The 17672-nt window shown below is 38.4% G+C and overlaps 1 long non-coding RNA gene across 2 annotated transcripts in view; it reads right to left on the bottom strand.

Moving 5' to 3' along the window:
- The window catches only part of LOC148522221 (uncharacterized), a 62973-nt gene that overhangs the window by 20401 nt on the left and 24900 nt on the right, over window positions 1-17672 (bottom strand). For both annotated transcript variants that reach the window (XR_015878769.1, XR_015878768.1), the window contains exon 2: window positions 16281-16424. This is a non-coding gene — a long non-coding RNA (uncharacterized LOC148522221). The remainder of the gene's footprint in view (window positions 1-16280; window positions 16425-17672) is intronic.

Here is a 17672-nt window from a genome sequence, read left to right as displayed (position 1 = left end):
TAAAGATGACACTAGCCCAACCCACAAGTGTAATTCCTTGGGTGAGTATATACAGTTCCTCCAGCAAAACTACCACCAGTCAAGTTAAACAGTGGTGGTCTATTGTTCAAAGTGACCCAGACCTACCCTCTTTACGCAATGCTAGACTCCTACCAAGCTTTACTAGGGGAAAGAGTATAAAAGATCAGGTAGTTAAGTTAGATATTACAGGTCTCAGCAAAAGCCCAGTGACACATTTTTTACGCAAGAAAAAAGGCTGTTACTGCTGCTTGGGTTGTGTAACATGCCGATCGTTATCTGTGGGTTCAACCTTTTGTCATCCACATACAGGCAAAAAAAATCAGTATTAGACATGCTGTCACTTGCACCACTAGGCATGTCATTTATTTATTGACATGTCCATGTGGATTGGCTTACGTGGGCAAGACTCAGCGGCAATTTCGTGAACGCATGGCTCTCCATCTTAGTGCAATTCGTCAGGCTATTGAATCAGGCACTAGCGAACAACCGGTCGCTAGACATTGCACCCGGTTCAAACATAGCGTGGCAAGCATGAGGGTCATTATTATAGATCATGTTCTAGAAAGTAAGCGAGGTGGCAATAGGGCTAAAACTTTACTGCACAGGGAAAGTCGTTGGATATTTGAGTTGAGAACACTGGCTCCCAGAGGTCTGAATGAGACCCTGGGACTCCAGTGCTTTTTATAATTAGCTTGACAGTAGATTCATTGTTATTATTTCTGCAGCACCATCAGTAGTAATAAGCTTTGCTGACAGCAGACCTTAATGTATTATACAGTTGAAGACATGATAAGTTTATATTCTTCACATAGTGACTTATTTTTGATTATGTGCAGTGTTACAGTTATGCATTGCCGGAGTTTTTAACATTGGGTTGTTTTGTATTTACAGATCTGATGTTGCTTAGCAACAGTGAGCAAGTGGCATTTCCCTGTGCCGCGCTGCCGATGACGTCACTGGGCACGCGACGGACACACGAGCCGGAGCAGGAAGCGGGTCCTCAGGCGGCAGCGTGACACAGGTGAGTATGATAATGGTGTTTTAATTATATGTGTTTTTGGTATATATATATATGTGTATGTTATTTGTCATTGTATATTGCTTGTCCCTGAAGATGGGGGGTTACCCAGAAATGCAGCAGGAATGGAATAAAGGACATTGTTTTACCTTTGGAACTAGTCTGCTGAGTGTCTCCTTGCGACCATTATCTATATATATCTAAATCTGTAATGTATTTATATGATTCCTAGCTGTTAATCTCTGGATTATTATGTATGAACTTGGAGAACTAACCACAGGTCTTCTGTGTATGTAGTCTTGCTCAAATCCTTCGGTCTCTTCATGTAATCCCAGACAGACTCGATGATGTTGAGATCAGGGATCTGTGGGGCATATCATCACTTCTAGGACTCCTTGTTCTTCTTTATTCTGAAGATAGTTCTTAATGACATTGGCTGTATGTTTTGGGTCGTTGTCCTGCTGCAGAACAAATTTGGAGCTCATCAGACGCCTCCCTGATGCTATTGCATGATGGATAAGTACCTGCCTGTATTTCTCAGCATTGAGGACACCATTAATCCTGACCAAATCCCCAACTCCATTTGCTGAAATGCAGCCCCAAACTTGCAAGGAACCTCCACCAAGTTTCACTGTTGCCTGCAGACACTCATTATTGTACCACTCTCCAGTCCTAGTTTTCTTTTTATGATATATAGATATATATATATATACCTTAAGAATGTAAGCTCTTACGAGCAGGGCTCTCTAACCTTGTGTGCTTCTCCTTACTTTACTTTCATCTACTTCTTACTCCACACTAGGGCACTTAACAATTGGTTGCTTATGCTCTGTTGCTTATTTGGGTGTTGTGGTCATTAATGTAGCAATGTATATTATCCATGTCCTTGTCCTACATTGTATTGTACTGTAAGTCGCTGGTCACTGATTTGTTTATGTACTTTGTAAGGTGCTGCTGAACACTTGTGGCATCATATAAATAAATGATAATATATATACGAGCTGGGATATATATACTAGCCAGATTGATTAAAGGACCTTGTAGTCCATCTGCAGCTATAATTTTTTACATTACAGACTAACATTGGAGACCATGGCATATGAAAATGTGCTTGGAGGAAATTAGTAACTGTCAGTGCAGGTGCAGTGTGACAGTTGATCCTCCGACTCACTGCTCTTCCGTGGGAGCTCCGCCTGCCCCCCCCCATCCCACCCACTGGTACAAATAAGCCTGTGCCTTCAGATCATTGTAGTTTTAGGCACTGGAAGACATCCTGAGCGAACTTGCTTAAACCAAAATTTCAAAACATGTGCTCCAGGGTCTACTTGGTGGACACCATTTAGATCTACATGGCCCTGATGAACATAGCCAAAAATCGAATCCTGGTCAAACTACACTACCATGCCAAATTTTGTGGAGCTAGGTATAAACCCTGGCAGTGCATAAAGGACAGACACACACACACACACACACACTATATATATATATATATGGGGCAGCACAGATGGTGTCATGGGTAGCATTACTGCCCCACAGCACTGAGGTCATGGGTCGGAATTCCATCATGGCCCTACCTGTGTGGAGTTTGTATTTTCTTCCTGTGCTTGCGTGGGTTTCCTCCGAGTACTGCAGTTTCCTCCCACACTCCAAAAATATACTGGTAAGTTAATTGGCTCCCAACACAAATTAAACCTAGTGTGTATGTGTGTGCGCATGTGATAGGGAATATAGATTGTAAGGTCCACTGGGGCAGGGACTGATGTGATTGACCAAATATTCTCTGTAAAGCGCTGCGGAATATGTGTGCGCTATATAAATAACTGGTAATAAATAATAAATAAATATACAATGGGTAAAATAAGTATTGAACACATCAACATTTTTTTCAGTAAATATATTTGTAATGGGGCTATTGTAATGAAATTTTCACCAAATGTTAGCAACAACCCATGCAAACCACACATGCAAAGAAATCAAACCATAGATGTCCATAAATTACGTTATGTGTAATAATGCGAAATGACACAGGGAAAAAGTATTGAACACGTTTACTGAAATGTATTTAATACTTCGTACAAAAGCCTTTCTTTGTAATGACAGCTTCAAGATGCCTCCTGTATGAAGAAACTAGTTGCATGCATTGCTCAGGTGTGATTTTGGCCCATTCTTCCACACAAAACGTCTTCAAATCTTGAAGGTTCCATGGGCCTCTTCTTTGAACTGTTATATTTACTTCTTTCCATAAATTGTCAATTGCATTCAAGTCAGGTGATTGGCTAGGCCATTCTAGCAGCTTTATTTTCTCTCTCTGAAATCAATTGAGAGTGTTTGGGATCATTGTCCTGCTGAAATGTCCACCCTTGTTTTATCTTCAGCATCCTGGTAGATGGCAGCAGATTTTATCAAGAATGTCTCAGTACATTTTTCCATTCATCCTTCCTATAATTTAATGAAGTATGCCAGTACCGTATGCTGAAAAACAGCCCCACACCATGATGTTCCCACCTCCAAACTTCACTGTTGGTATGGTGCTTTTGGGGTGATGTGCAGTGCAATTTCTCCTCCAAACATGGTGTGTATGCTGGCATCCACAGAGTTAAATTTTGGTCTCATCTGACCAGACTATATTCTCCCAGTATTTCACAGGCTTGTCCAAATGTTGCGCAGCAAACTTTAAACAAGCTTCAACATGCTTTTTCTTCAGCAATGGAGTCTTGTGTAGTAAGCATGTATACAGGCCATGGCGGTTGAATGCACTACTTCTTTGAAACAATTGTACCTGCTAATTCAAGGTCTTTCTGTAGCTCTCCACAAGTGGTCCTTGGCTCTTGGATAAATCTTCTGATAATTATTTTCACTCCAGTGTCAGAAATCTTGCGAGGAGCACCTGGCCATGGGTGGTTTATGGTGAAATGATGTTCTTCCAGACAGTGCTCACTGGAACATTCAGAAATCCTTCTATAACCAATGGCATCAGTATGTTTTGCAACAATAAGGTTGCAAAGGTCTTGAGAGAGCTCTTTGCTTTTACCAATCATGAGATGTTTCTTGTGTGACATCTTGGTAACGAGACACCTTTTATAGGCCCAGTTGGGACTGAACCATTTTATAATAATTTGCTCTGACAAGGGGCAGGCTTTCTAATTACAGATTAGATTTCAGCTGGTGTCTTGGCTTTCCATGCCTTTTTGCACCTCCCTTGCTTCATGTGTTCCAGTACTTTTTTCCTGTGTCATTTCACATTATTACACATAACTTAATATATGGGTATCTATGGTTGATTTCTTTGCATGTGTGGATTGCATGGGTTGTTGCTGACATTTGATTAACATTTTATTACAATAACCCCATTACAAATATTTACTGTGGAAAATGTTGTGTTCAATACTTATTTTACCCGCTGTATAAAATCAAATGTACTGACTGACTCACTGATTCATCAATGCCCAGCCCACCAAACCCCTGAACCTAGAACATAAAAATCGGGGGGTATATGCCTTACATGATGTAGGTACCCAATAAGAAGGGATTTTCGAAATTCAACTCCTAAGGGGGTGAAAAGGGCTGAAATGTTTCCTCCCCATGTGCAATGTCCTGACTGACTGACTGACCGTGGCTGCAGCACAATTGAATATGCAAACACCAACTGTCACCCCAAGTGCTGCCAAACATCAATGGCAGTTGGTGTAGCTCCCCTATTTGAATAGCGAGGGAAGGGAATGTGTTACCACACAGGTGAGGGAGGGGAATGTTAAATGTTTTACTACGGCGTGAGGGAAGGGAATGTGTTACAACATGGGTGAGGGAAGGGAATGTGTTACTACAGGGGAGAGCGGAAGTAATGTGTTACTACAGAAGTAAGGGAGGGGATTGTATTACTTCAGAGATAAGGGAGGGGAATAAGTTACTACTGGTGTGAGACGGGATAATGTGTTACTACAGGTGTGAGGGAGGGATTGTATTTCTACACAGGTGAGGGAGGGGAATGTTGAATGTGTTACAACATGGGCGAGGGAGGGAAATGTGTTACTACAGAGGTGAGTGAGGATAATGTGTTACTACAGAGGTGAGGGAGTGAAATATGTTAGTACATAGGTGAGGGAGGGTAGAGGTGAAGGATTAATGTGTTACTGGGGTGGTGAGATGGAAATGGAAACAGTAAATATCTAAGGTCTACCCGAGTGAAACCAGGTACATCAGCTAATATATATAAATATGGTATATATAAATATTGAACATTAGTTGGTGAGTAGAATTTATATGTGTCTGTTTTATACACTTATCCCTGATTTTAGTAAAAACTTTTGAAACATTGGAAATACAGGAGTGTAATGTGTATTATCTATTATTGAGATTCAGACCCGGAGTGCCGCCACGTTAAATTTAAACAGATTCATCTCCCTCACATGGTTAATGGTGGAAGGCACCATGACAGTACTTACAGTGCTGGGTGTAAGTTTGCGTGTGTGTGATCTGTAGCATACCCATTAGAAGCCTTCTATTTTAGACATTCAGGGGTCTATCATTAACAATATCAAAGGATAGAAAATATTTTAAATGTTTCTACAGTAGTTTAAGAAAATAAGAGAGAAGAAATCTTCTGTATGTTGAAAGGAAAGGACAATGCTTCTTTTAATGAAAGATTGCTTTAATCTCTGTTTAACATTGTCTTCAGAAAAGAAGGTGGGAAAAGAGTGGATAAGGAGAAACCTTTATAGAGCTCAATAATTGACTCAAGGAACTGCTAAAGCAGGCTTAAAGTACAATCTGGTATGAAAGGGAATACATAATAAGATCAGTAGATTTGGGATGATTCAATTTAATCACAAATAATGACTGTTCAATCCTTAAACCCAGTGAATCATATTATCTGGTTAAAGTACAGTATTATCTTTTGTAATTAAAAAACGGTCTTAATGTGTTAATATATAATTTTGACAAAAATTAAACATAAGAACTGTATCCAGAGGACCAGATTTATCCTCCTGTATCACCCAATGCTCCAACTGTATCATGGTAAGATATTTTATTAGATGCTAACACGCTGCTTCTATTTCTTGGCTTTGCAAAATCAAGTATTTTACCATATTTTATCTTTTTTTTTACTGTTATTATAACTACCAGATGGTGTTCTAGAAAAAAGATATTTATATAAAAAGTTTTTATGAGACACATACAAGCAAACATGATAAATATAGCATTGGCCGGTAGTCAAAAACTAATAACTAGGTAGCAAAAGTAGTTTCTATAAAAAAACATATTGTGCATCATTCAAAGAAATAAAAAAGTTTATGTATTTGAAGAAAGTATGAAGATGTAGATGTATTGTATAGGTGCCTACACACTTAGCGATATTTTACACGATTTGCCTGATTCAGACGCATTTTGACTACAAATCGTGTAAAATATGTCCAAATCGTGAGTCCCCACTCACGGTGCCGCTGCGCGTCCCCGCAGGTCGTACATCTCATCTTCAGATCTGCCGTGCTTTAGGGCAGATCTGACAATCTCAGTCACGATGCACGGAAATAGTTAGGAGGAACGATAGATCGTTTGTCACATTGGACAGTTCTTAACACCAAATCGTGCACACGACTGCCAGGGAGCTGCTGGGGAGAGTTCAAGGGGAAATCGGACACGATGTGGGATCGTGAGCACATCGCCAAGTGTGTAGGCACCTTATCTTTATAAGCAAATGCATATCAGAGGACTCTGAAAACAGATTCAGAGGTTGCTGTAATATTAAATTACAGTGGCTGACTAAAATATCTTTATGATAGGTTAATATCTGTGCCCCTTGCCAAGGTAAAATAATTTCCCTGTATGTGAATGAAGTATAACAACTAGTAAAACAGGATAGAATAGATAAATAATATAAGTGGGTAAAAACATAAGTTAAATATATATTATGTAGGATTATTTCCATCATATTCACTAACTAGGTTTGTAATATGTCTCTATACGTACTTAGAAGATTCTTGGTTAAAATATAAATCAGGCTCAATATGCGCTGCCCTGATTACCAGAGGCCATATCTATAATTTACCCAGTCACATATTACAGATTTCTTTTTGCGGAGGATCTCAGAATCATCTCTTCTAAAAAAGAAAAAAAGTGACTTGATAAGAATTTTCAGTTTGTATGACATAACTGCCTTTAAAGCTACGGGACTATGGAAATACAGTATTTAACAGGTTTGCCACCAAAGCAATCTGCAGAAGCAATTAGATTATCAACAATGCTTTTACATTGAGTAGTTAGCTGCAATACAAATAATTTTAACTGATTTGATTTTAGTTAAGGAAAATGTATTTGGTACTGTAGGCCAACAGGGGTGTCATGCGGAAGCTTCAAGCACTGAAGGAGGTTTTGAAGAGAAGGAAGTGGTGTGACTAGTTCAGGAAGAAGCTGATCAAACCCATTGTGAGCTGAGTGTCTCCTGTATAGTATGTCATCAGGTGTGCCCAGCTCACAGCTCAGGAAAGAGTCTGTAAATGCCTGATCCACAGGGCAAAGAAGGTGAGCACTGTCAGTGTGACCTGTGAGCCAGTCTTCAAGGGGGGAATGAGATGGGAATATAAAAGTGACATACAGAGGCTGTGTGTGCTGCCACATCTGTTCCATTTCTTAATGATGGAAGTAATGTGTTCCAATGCTTTTCATCTGCCTTGTGGTACTCATTATGCCTAGTAGATAATGACCCTCCTATATCATCATTGAGAGTTTCCTAGTCCATGCAGCACTGTTATGTTTAATTTATGTTTTCTAAAATTTTTGGTTTGGCCTTTGTTCAATATATGATATATCCATAGGATAAACTCATGTCTGTTGTTTGTCTCAATGATTTTATTTGCATGGCATTGTACAATGTTTTGATTCTTTGTTCAAAATAAAACACACGCACACATTATATATATATATATATATATATATATATATATATATATATATGTTTGTAAGGAGTGTATAGACCGGCGCACTGGTTAAAGTCTTTATGAACGTGTTGCACTACTTGTGCAATAGGTGTGTTTCAAGACAAAGTACAGTCCATATAGTGCTGGCACATATGACACTTTTAATCCCTCTGGTGGAGGTGGCAGCAGCCTTCCCAGGTTCCTGAGCGGCGATCAGGATAGAGAGGATCTGAAAGTGGAATTGGGAAAAAGCATGCGCCTAATAGTGTAGTATTTGAAAACAGTGATGTACGTGCTCAAAATAAAATGTGCGTACCAAATAATAAATCTTTAAAGCTTATCTGTGATTTCTTTACTGGGGTTCCATATGGTGGGGTGTGTATGGTCCTCCAACAAATCAGGAAAACCTTAATAGGAAAGGCTCAAACAGAGCCAGATAGAACACAAATATAGTGTAGTATTTTTGTTTATATACAGCACATATAATTAAATATATATTGCGTACCAGAAAGATACTTGGACATCTGCATGTAATACTCTGATATTCCTCTAGGATCCCATGGACAACCTCATGGTCTGCGCACTGGTGGATAAGGTTTATCCTCAAATAAGCAAAAAATGACCCTTATCACAGGTGTGCTTTTCCACAGAAAGGGGGGTCTTAATCACATTTACAGGGATACAGAGTAAACAGGGGTTAACACAACATAAGTAATAGGAATAGTAAAAATGTTTATCTGCAATAAATTCAGCAGAGTGGAGAGATACTGGAGCAAGGTCCCAACGCGTTTCGTCTATTCAGACTTCCTCAGGGGTGTTGGTGAGGTTTTTGGGGTGCCCTTTATATACTGTACAGAGCAGGGTGTTGATTAGCGCTATTTTCGGCTTTATGCCGTTCTGCGCATGCGCATACCCCCGCGGCCATCTTGTCTGACGTCATCAATGGTATTTCCCATAGAGCCGCGCGGTAAGGAGTGCGCATGCGCAGATCGCGGCGGCCAGTTAACAGGCTCTGTCGCGATCGCGCTGTTTAATAATATCAGCGGGATAGGGTGTTTAAACAGGCATTCTATTACAATGAATAATAGGTACAGGAAACCAAGCCACTGCATTTAGATGGCAAATAAACAGCGGCGGACATTTTTCTGGATTCCTGAATAGGAAATAGACGGGCGGCCATTTTGTTGGTGGAAAATGCCCATGGTGTGACATAAAGTGGCCACTTTCTTCAAATTAAACTGGGAATATACATATGTCTAATGATTAATCTTTGTACAATAAACAGTAAATAGATAGTTACAGCTTCTATGTAAGAGGGTTATATGCAAAAATCGCCTCATAACATAATATAACTTAATACTGTGAAAACGTCTCATACATGGTGGCAGCCATCTTTTTGGTTGTAAACACATAGTAAGAACAGGCGGCCATATTTTTTGTATTAGATTTCCCACAGAATGGTTATTGTATTTCTCCTAATACAGCTGAGGACAATGAGACATATACAGTAAACATGATAAATAAAAAGAGCAGCATAAGCAACAGTGCATGGAACCATAAAATAGCATTAATATCATATAGGTCCTTTAGATTAAAAATTATTATTAAAAAAATTTTTTTATTACAATAAAATAATGGTGGCGGAGGCATGAGATATAAAGGGAGAGCAGGAAACAATGCGGATACTAAAATGACTATTAAAAAACTGAGATGTACTAAAAAATAGGCTAAAAAACAAACTAAAAGATATATAAATCTAAAAGAATGTTTAAAAGCCTATAAAAACGGAGCGATCTCGTAACTATCGTTAAGGCCATGTGGTATTAAAGTGTTTAATTCGAAAATCCAGAACATTTCTCTTTGAGATAGCCTGTTGGCTAAATCCCCACCTCTTGAGCCTAGTTTGACAACTTCAATTCCTTTGAACAGTAGATTATCCGGGTTGGCATTATGACATACCTTAAAATGTCTAGATATAGAATGACTTTCTACTTTGTTTTTGATATTCCTAACATGTTCCTGGATTCTGAACTTCAAGTTTCTTTTGGTTTTGCCAACATATTTGAGGCCACATGGGCATTCCAGTACATATATTACCGAGCAAGTATTGCAATTAATAAATTGTTTCATATTGTATACTTTAGAATTATTGAAGTTGGAAAATTGTCTTCTGTTGGGGTCAGATATCTGCACATGTTGCAGTGTCCACATTTGTATGCCCCAAGGCATTTATTTAAAACATTGCTCACAGGTTTAATTTGTTGGAGCATACTCGGGGCCAGAAGGTCTTTGAGGTTTTTGGCTTTCTTAAAAACAATATTAGGTTTGTCTGGTAAAATTCCTGATAAAGGGCACCCCAAAAACCTCACCAACACCCCTGAGGAAGTCTGAATAGACGAAACGCGTTGGGACCTTGCTCCAGTATCTCTCCACTCTGCTGAATTTATTGCAGATAAGCATTTTTACTATTCCTATTACTTATGTTGTGTTAACCCCTGTTTACTCTGTATCCCTGTAAATGTGATTAAAACCCCCCTTTCTGTGGAAAAGCACACCTGTGATAAGGGTCATTTTTTGCTTATTTGAGGATAAACCTTATCCACCAGTGCGCAGACCATGAGGTTGTCCATGGGATCCTAGAGGAATATCAGAGTATTACATGCAGATGTCCAAGTATCTTTCTGGTACGCAATATATATTTAATTATATGTGCTGTATATAAACAAAAATACTACACTATATTTGTGTTCTATCTGGCTCTGTTTGAGCCTTTCCTATTAAGGTTGTCCTGATTTGTTGGAGGACCATACACACCCCACCATATGGAACCCCAGTAAAGAAATCACAGATAAGCTTTAAAGATGTATTATTTGGTACGCACATTTTATTTTGAGCACGTACATCACTGTTTTCAAATACTACACTATTAGGCGCATGCTTTTTCCCAATTCCACTTTCAGATCCTATCTATCCTGATCGCCGCTCAGGAACCTGGGAAGACTGCTGCCACCTCCACCAGAGGGATTAAAAGTGTCATATGTGCCAGCACTATATGGACTGTACTTTGTCTTGAAACACACCTATTGCACAAGTAGTGCAACACGTTCATAAAGACTTTAACCAGTGCGCCGGTCTATACACTCCTTACAAACTTTATATCCGGCAATATTCCTAGACTTGGCTGCCAGGTGTTGTCTTTATCTTTATGTTTAATTGTGTGTATTTTAACTGACTTTCACCTTTATTTATCTATTTATTTATTTATCTATTTGCACTTCGTCACTTTATAAGTATGTTTCGAGCACAGGGCCTAGGTTCAAAAAGGTCAGATCTCTGTTTAAAAATATTTAGTGAAGACACCAATATGGGTCACGTAGAATGCAATGAGAACATTGACCTTTTTTTCTGGGATCTAGAAAAATTACTTATTAAAGAAACTAAGATCTGGTGGGACATTAAGGGCTTAGAATTTTCTGTTAAAGCTAACAGAATCCCAAGGGGTTTACGCATTAGTAAAATCCCCAGTTTCGGGCAAGATAATCCCACCTTTACAGAGAAATGGGATAAGATCCTACATAATTGTTCCCTAGATTTAATGAAATTAATCATCAATGAAAAAAAGAACCAATTAGAGGCCATCGAACAACAGATTACAACTAAAGAGACATTTATTACGCACCATAAAGATAATGAGGAATACAAAACTAACGAGCTAGTACTATAGAAAAAACTGGAGAGAGCTGAAGAAGAGGTAATTAAAACTAAAGAGAAAAAGTTCCTAAGAGACAAGATTGACTATGAAAACAACAAAATAAAGAATTGGAGTCGCCCTAAAAATATTAACACGCCATATCACCCAAACAAAGGTAGAAATCAGTATAGAGAATGGAAAAAGCCGTCCATAAGAACATATGCACAAAAAGCAGGATATAACCATTCAACCAGACAAGATCTACAGCTAAGAAACAGATTCACTACACTGGAGAGATTCGAATCCAACAGCGACAGTGATTTTTTATCTCCTACCCCTACGCCTCACCACAGGCGAACGCAAAAATGTATAATGTTCAGGGACCAATCTCTAATAGCATCACCATTAAAAAGATACACAGAGGAAGAAGAGCAGGTTGCAGAAAGGGAACCAAAAAGAAGAAACCCTTACAGATTATGAGAGATCCAACGACACAAGGGATCTTCAACCTATCAGATCATCAATTAACGGCACCAGAAATTTCGCTACTTAGCAAAGGATTCAACTTTGCACCCACCCAAAAGAGCAATAAATTTCAAACTTTCATCGATTTGGACAAGTTTGTTAGAAAATTGACCTTGAAGAGGCATTTTATGAGGAAGGATACGGCTATTACATCTAATTATGCAAATGTGTCCAAATCGGGTCTAAAACCTACTTCCAAATTTTTCCCTCTCGAATCTAAAAGCAGTAAACATCTCTATCTTTTATGATATGGTAAAAAAAAGACCTAATAGATACACAAAAGGAGGCATCTACCAAAATTATCTAAACATCCAAGAAAGACAAGCTCTCAAAACCCTGCAAGAATCCAACAACTTGGTATTGAAACAGGCGGATAAGGGAGGAGGCCTGGTGATCATGAATAGAACGGATTACACTAAAGAAGCTATCAGGCTCTCAGGTGATCTAGACTCTTACAGACCACTACCTAAAGATTCCACAGAAGAATATGTCGACCTCCTAAGAGAAGCATTAGTAAAAGGCCTGCACAGAAACATCATCACTAAAGATGAATATCAATACCTAATGATGTCCTGTCCCATTATTCCTATATTTTATCACCTACCGAAAATCCATAAGGATGTTAGGAATCCACCGGGACGCCCAATCATTGCAGGAATAAGCTCAGTAACTTCACACGTATCAGAATACCTAGATCTATTCCTGAATAAGTATGTAAAAGAGCTACCGTCTTATTTAAAAGAAACTACTAGTCTTTTAAACATCCTGAAAGAAATGAAATGGGACGAGAGCTACATGTGGGCGACCATTGATGTCCAGTCCCTATATACCTGTATACAACATCCAAAAGGGATTGAAGCTTGCAAACAATTTCTAGATGCGGATCCTTCCATAGAGACTGAACATAAACAATTTATCTGTGACCTGGTTTTATTCATCTTAACACACAACTATTTTAAATTTTTAGACCAGTTCTTTTTACAAATCTGCGGAACAGCAATGGGCACGATTTTTGCAACCAGTTACGCCAATCTTTTTATGGGTAACTGGGAAGCAGGGCATATCTACAACAACAACCCATTTAAACATATGATACATTTATACAAACGCTACATTGACGATATTATTATTATTTGGAAAGGTGATGAGCGGGATTTTAATGATTTTATGGATTTTATTAATATAAATTATCTAAATCTTAAATTCACATCTAATTTAAATAAAAAAGAGATTGAATTTTTGGATCTTGTTCTAGAAGGAAATAATGAGAATATTTCCACTAAAACCTATATTAAACCTGTTGACACCAATAGCTACCTGCATTACAAAAGTGGTCACACCACAGGTTGGAAAAACAATCCCGTTTTCCCAATTCCACCGCATAAAAAGAAATTGTAGCAATAAAAAAACTTGTTCTGAACGAATAGCTCTTTATGCAGATAGATTCAAAGAACGAGGTTATCCAGAGATCCTTGTCTCAGAAGCTATTTCAAAAACAGATCTTCTGGATAGAAAAGATCTTCTTGAATACAAAACCAGGCCAAAAAAGGAAGATATGGTACCTTTCATCACACAATTCAATAAAGATGAAGGTAGAATACGACAGACCCTAAAGAAACATTGGGGAATTCTGAAGATGGACCCAATTTTATCAGGAATTTTACCAGACAAACCTAATATTGTTTTTAAGAAAGCCAAAAACCTCAAAGACCTTCTGGCCCCGAGTATGCTCCAACAAATTAAACCTGTGAGCAAATGTTTTAAATAAATGCCTTGGGGCATACAAATGTGGACACTGCAACATGTGCAGATATCTGCACCCCAACAGAAGACAATTTTCCAACTTCAATAATTCTAAAGTATACAATATGAAACAATTTATTAATTGCAATACTTGCTCGGTAATATATGTACTGGAATGCCCATCTGGCCTCAAATATGTTGGCAAAACCAAAAGAAACTTGAAGTTCAGAATCCAGGAACATGTTAGGAATATCAAGAACAAAGTAGAAAGTCATTCTATATCTAGACATTTTAAGGTATGTCATAATGCCAACCCGGATAATCTACTGTTCAAAGGAATTGAAGTTGTCAAACTAGGCTCAAGAGGTGGGGATTTAGCCAACAGGCTATCTCAAAGAGAAATGTTCTGGATTTTCGAATGAAACACTTTAATACCACATGGCCTTAACGATAGTTACGAGATCGCTCCGTTTTTATAGGCTTTTAAACATTCTTTTAGATTTATATATCTTTTAGCCTATTTTTTAGTGCATCTCAGTTTTTAATAGTCATTTTAGTCTCTGCATTGTTTCCTGCTCTCCCTTTATATCTCATGCCTCCGCCACCATTATTTTATTGTAATAAAAAAAAATTTTTAATAATAATTTTTAATCTAAAGGACCTATATGATATTAATGCTATTTTATGGTTCCATGCACTGTTGCTTATGCTGTTCTTTTTATTTATCATGTTTACTGTATATGTCTCATTGTCTTCAGCTGTATTAGGAGAAATACAATAACCATTCTGTGGGAAATCTAATACAAAAAATATGGCCGCCTGTTCTTACTGTGTTTACAACCAAAAAGATGGCTGCCACCATGTATGAGACGTTTTCACAGTATTAATCATTATATTATGTTATTAGGTTTGCATATAACCCTCTTACATAGAAGCTGTAACTATCTATTTACTGTTTATTGTACAAAGATTAATCATTAGACATATGTATATGCCCAGTTTAATTTGAAGAAAATGGCCACTTTATGTCACACCATGGGCATTTTCCACCAACAAAATGGCCGCCCGTCTATTTCCTATTCAGGAATCCAGAAAAATGTCCGCCGCTGTTTATTTGCCATCTAAATGCAGTGGCTTGGTTTCCTGTACCTATTATTCATTGTAATAGAATGCCTGTTTAAACACCCTATCCCGCTGATATTATTAAACAGCGCGATCGCGACAGAGCCTGTTAACTGGCCGCCTGCGATCTGCGCATGCGCACTCCTTACCGCGCGGCTCTATGGGAAATACCAGACGTCATTGATGACGTCAGACAAGATGGCCGCGGGGGTATGTGCATGCGCAGAACGGCAAAAAGCCGAAAATAGCGCTAATCAACACCCTGCTCTGTACAGTATATAAAGGGCACCCCAAAAACCTCACCAACACCCCTGAAGAAGTCTGAATAGACGAAACGCGTTGGGACCTTGCTCCAGTATCTCTCCACTCTGCTGAATTTATTGCAGATAAGCATTTTTACTATTCCTATTACTTATGTTGTGTTAACCCCTGTTTACTCTGTATCCCTGTAAATGTGATTAAAACCCCCCACCTGTGATAAGGGTAATTTTTTGCTTATTTGAGGCTAAACCTTATCCACCAGTGCGCAGACCATGAGGTTGTCCATGGGATCCTAGAGGAATATCAGAGTATTACATGCAGATGTCCAAGTATCTTTCTGGTACGCAATATATATTTAATTATATGTGCTGTATATAAACAAAAATACTACACTATATTTGTGTTCTATCTGGCTCTGTTTGAGCCTTTCCTATTAAGGTTTTCCTGATTTGTTGGAGGACCATACACACCCCACCATATGGAACCCCAGTAAAGAAATCACAGATAAGCTTTAAAGATTTATTATTTGGTACGCACATTTTATTTTGAGCACGTACATCACTGTTTTCAAATACTACACTATTAGGCGCATGCTTTTTCCCAATTCCACTTTCATATATATATATATATATATATATATATATATATATATATATATACTGTATATATCAATGTTTTGCTCAAATGAGCACAAAGAGACCAGCACACCACCTTTTATGAAAAAAGACAAGATTTTAGTACAAAAGCACAATCCAATACAGAGCCATATTCTTGCTTAATACAATGGCAATTGTCACAAAAAATTCCAGCGGCATGATATTTATCATAAGCCCTGTGACAGCAGTGCAACCATCAAAGCTGGCCCCTGGCCTGACGGCCGTTTCGGTGGTAGACCACCTTCATCATGAGTATAGGGATAATGATCTGGCATCCGTATAAATAGGGAGAATGGTGCCAGAAAATTGAAAAGGTCAATGAGACTCACCTGATAAACGATGGACTTGACACCGGCGTATGGAATCCGGAAGCGTCTCCGCCGAGAGACAACTTAAAACTGGTCCATCCTGCCGTGCCGCATCACAGTCCTACCCAGCCAATCACGTCAGCTGCGTCCACTTGGAAGCGTCGCCTGACGTAGACAGGGGAGGGGAGTAAAATTAGCCACTTGATTTCTGGTCTTTTTATCCGCTGCAACACAATACATGGTCCTGGTCACCTATTTGGACTGCTCATTTTTAATATTTCAATGAGTATCATAATTCAGACACATCAGTTCCTAACCCAGTAGAGCTTACAATCTATTTTCCCTGCCACTAGCACATTACATGAACTGAAATGAAGGCATCTGCTTTCTCTTATTATTCTATCCAACATAATAGCATAATATCTCTATAAATTGTTGAGTCACAAATATAAAGAAACTAAAGGTGGTTTTTGGCTTTTTGTCCCTTCTGTCTTTCCTTTTATTCTCCCTCCTCCTCTCTCCAGTGTCTCCATTTATCTTCTCTTTCCATGGGGCTTATGTAATAGTTTGTGAACTGTAGCCGCTACGAGAAATCCTGCGAGTCTTCCCATATTTTTAAAGCGGCAATCCTTTTAAAGGCAAAACCAAGCTGGTTGTGCATTTAAAATGATTTCCGCTTTTATAATACGGGAAAAAGGAAAAGCAACTACCACAACCTAAATTAGAAATCATAATATATATAACAACAAAATAGACATTGATAAACATATTATTAACCAAAGCAGTTCCTACCACACAAAGCGCCTAAGCAAAACAAAATTTTTGCAAAAAAACCTCTTCCATTAATGGAGATCAATTAGGATTCCCTACGTGGCCATGTTATGTCAAAAATCCAATTTTAGAAAGACATTGTTACATAATTCCTAATTCAATCCAGCTGGACTCAATGTCTCGAAATTGTAGATAAGTTCACATTCTCTTTGAAGCAATCTCTTGTCTCTGTCACCTCCTCTTTTAAATGGCTTGATATGATCCAAGAGCATAAACCTGAAATCTTTAATAAAGTGTCCATGGGAGGCAAAATGTCTTGCGACAGGTGGTGTGCTATGGTCTGTTTTTATCAACGCTTTCTTTATGGATGAGCGGTGCATCGCTATGCACTCTTTAAGCATACTTACAGTTTTGCCAATGTATAATTTTTGACACGGACCGATGACAATATAGACAATATATTTGCTCACGCATGTCATCCAATGTCGTAGCTTGTATAAAAATAGGAAGTGCAGAAGGGGAAATAAGAGGAATAAAAGAGTTGGTGCAGAAAGGGAAAAATAAGTAACTGTATACAATATTTTGGAGCATACCCTTTCTCCTACAGAGATGGTAGTATTATCCATGGGCCTCTCTTTTGTA

Source organism: Taudactylus pleione, unplaced genomic scaffold (genome assembly GCF_031769625.1).
Source record: "Taudactylus pleione unplaced genomic scaffold, aTauple2 ptg000150l, whole genome shotgun sequence".
NCBI classification, from domain to species: Eukaryota; Metazoa; Chordata; class Amphibia; order Anura; family Myobatrachidae; genus Taudactylus; species Taudactylus pleione.
The sequence above is the reverse complement of the archived record's forward strand: the minus strand, read 5'-3'. Positions and strand labels throughout refer to the sequence as shown.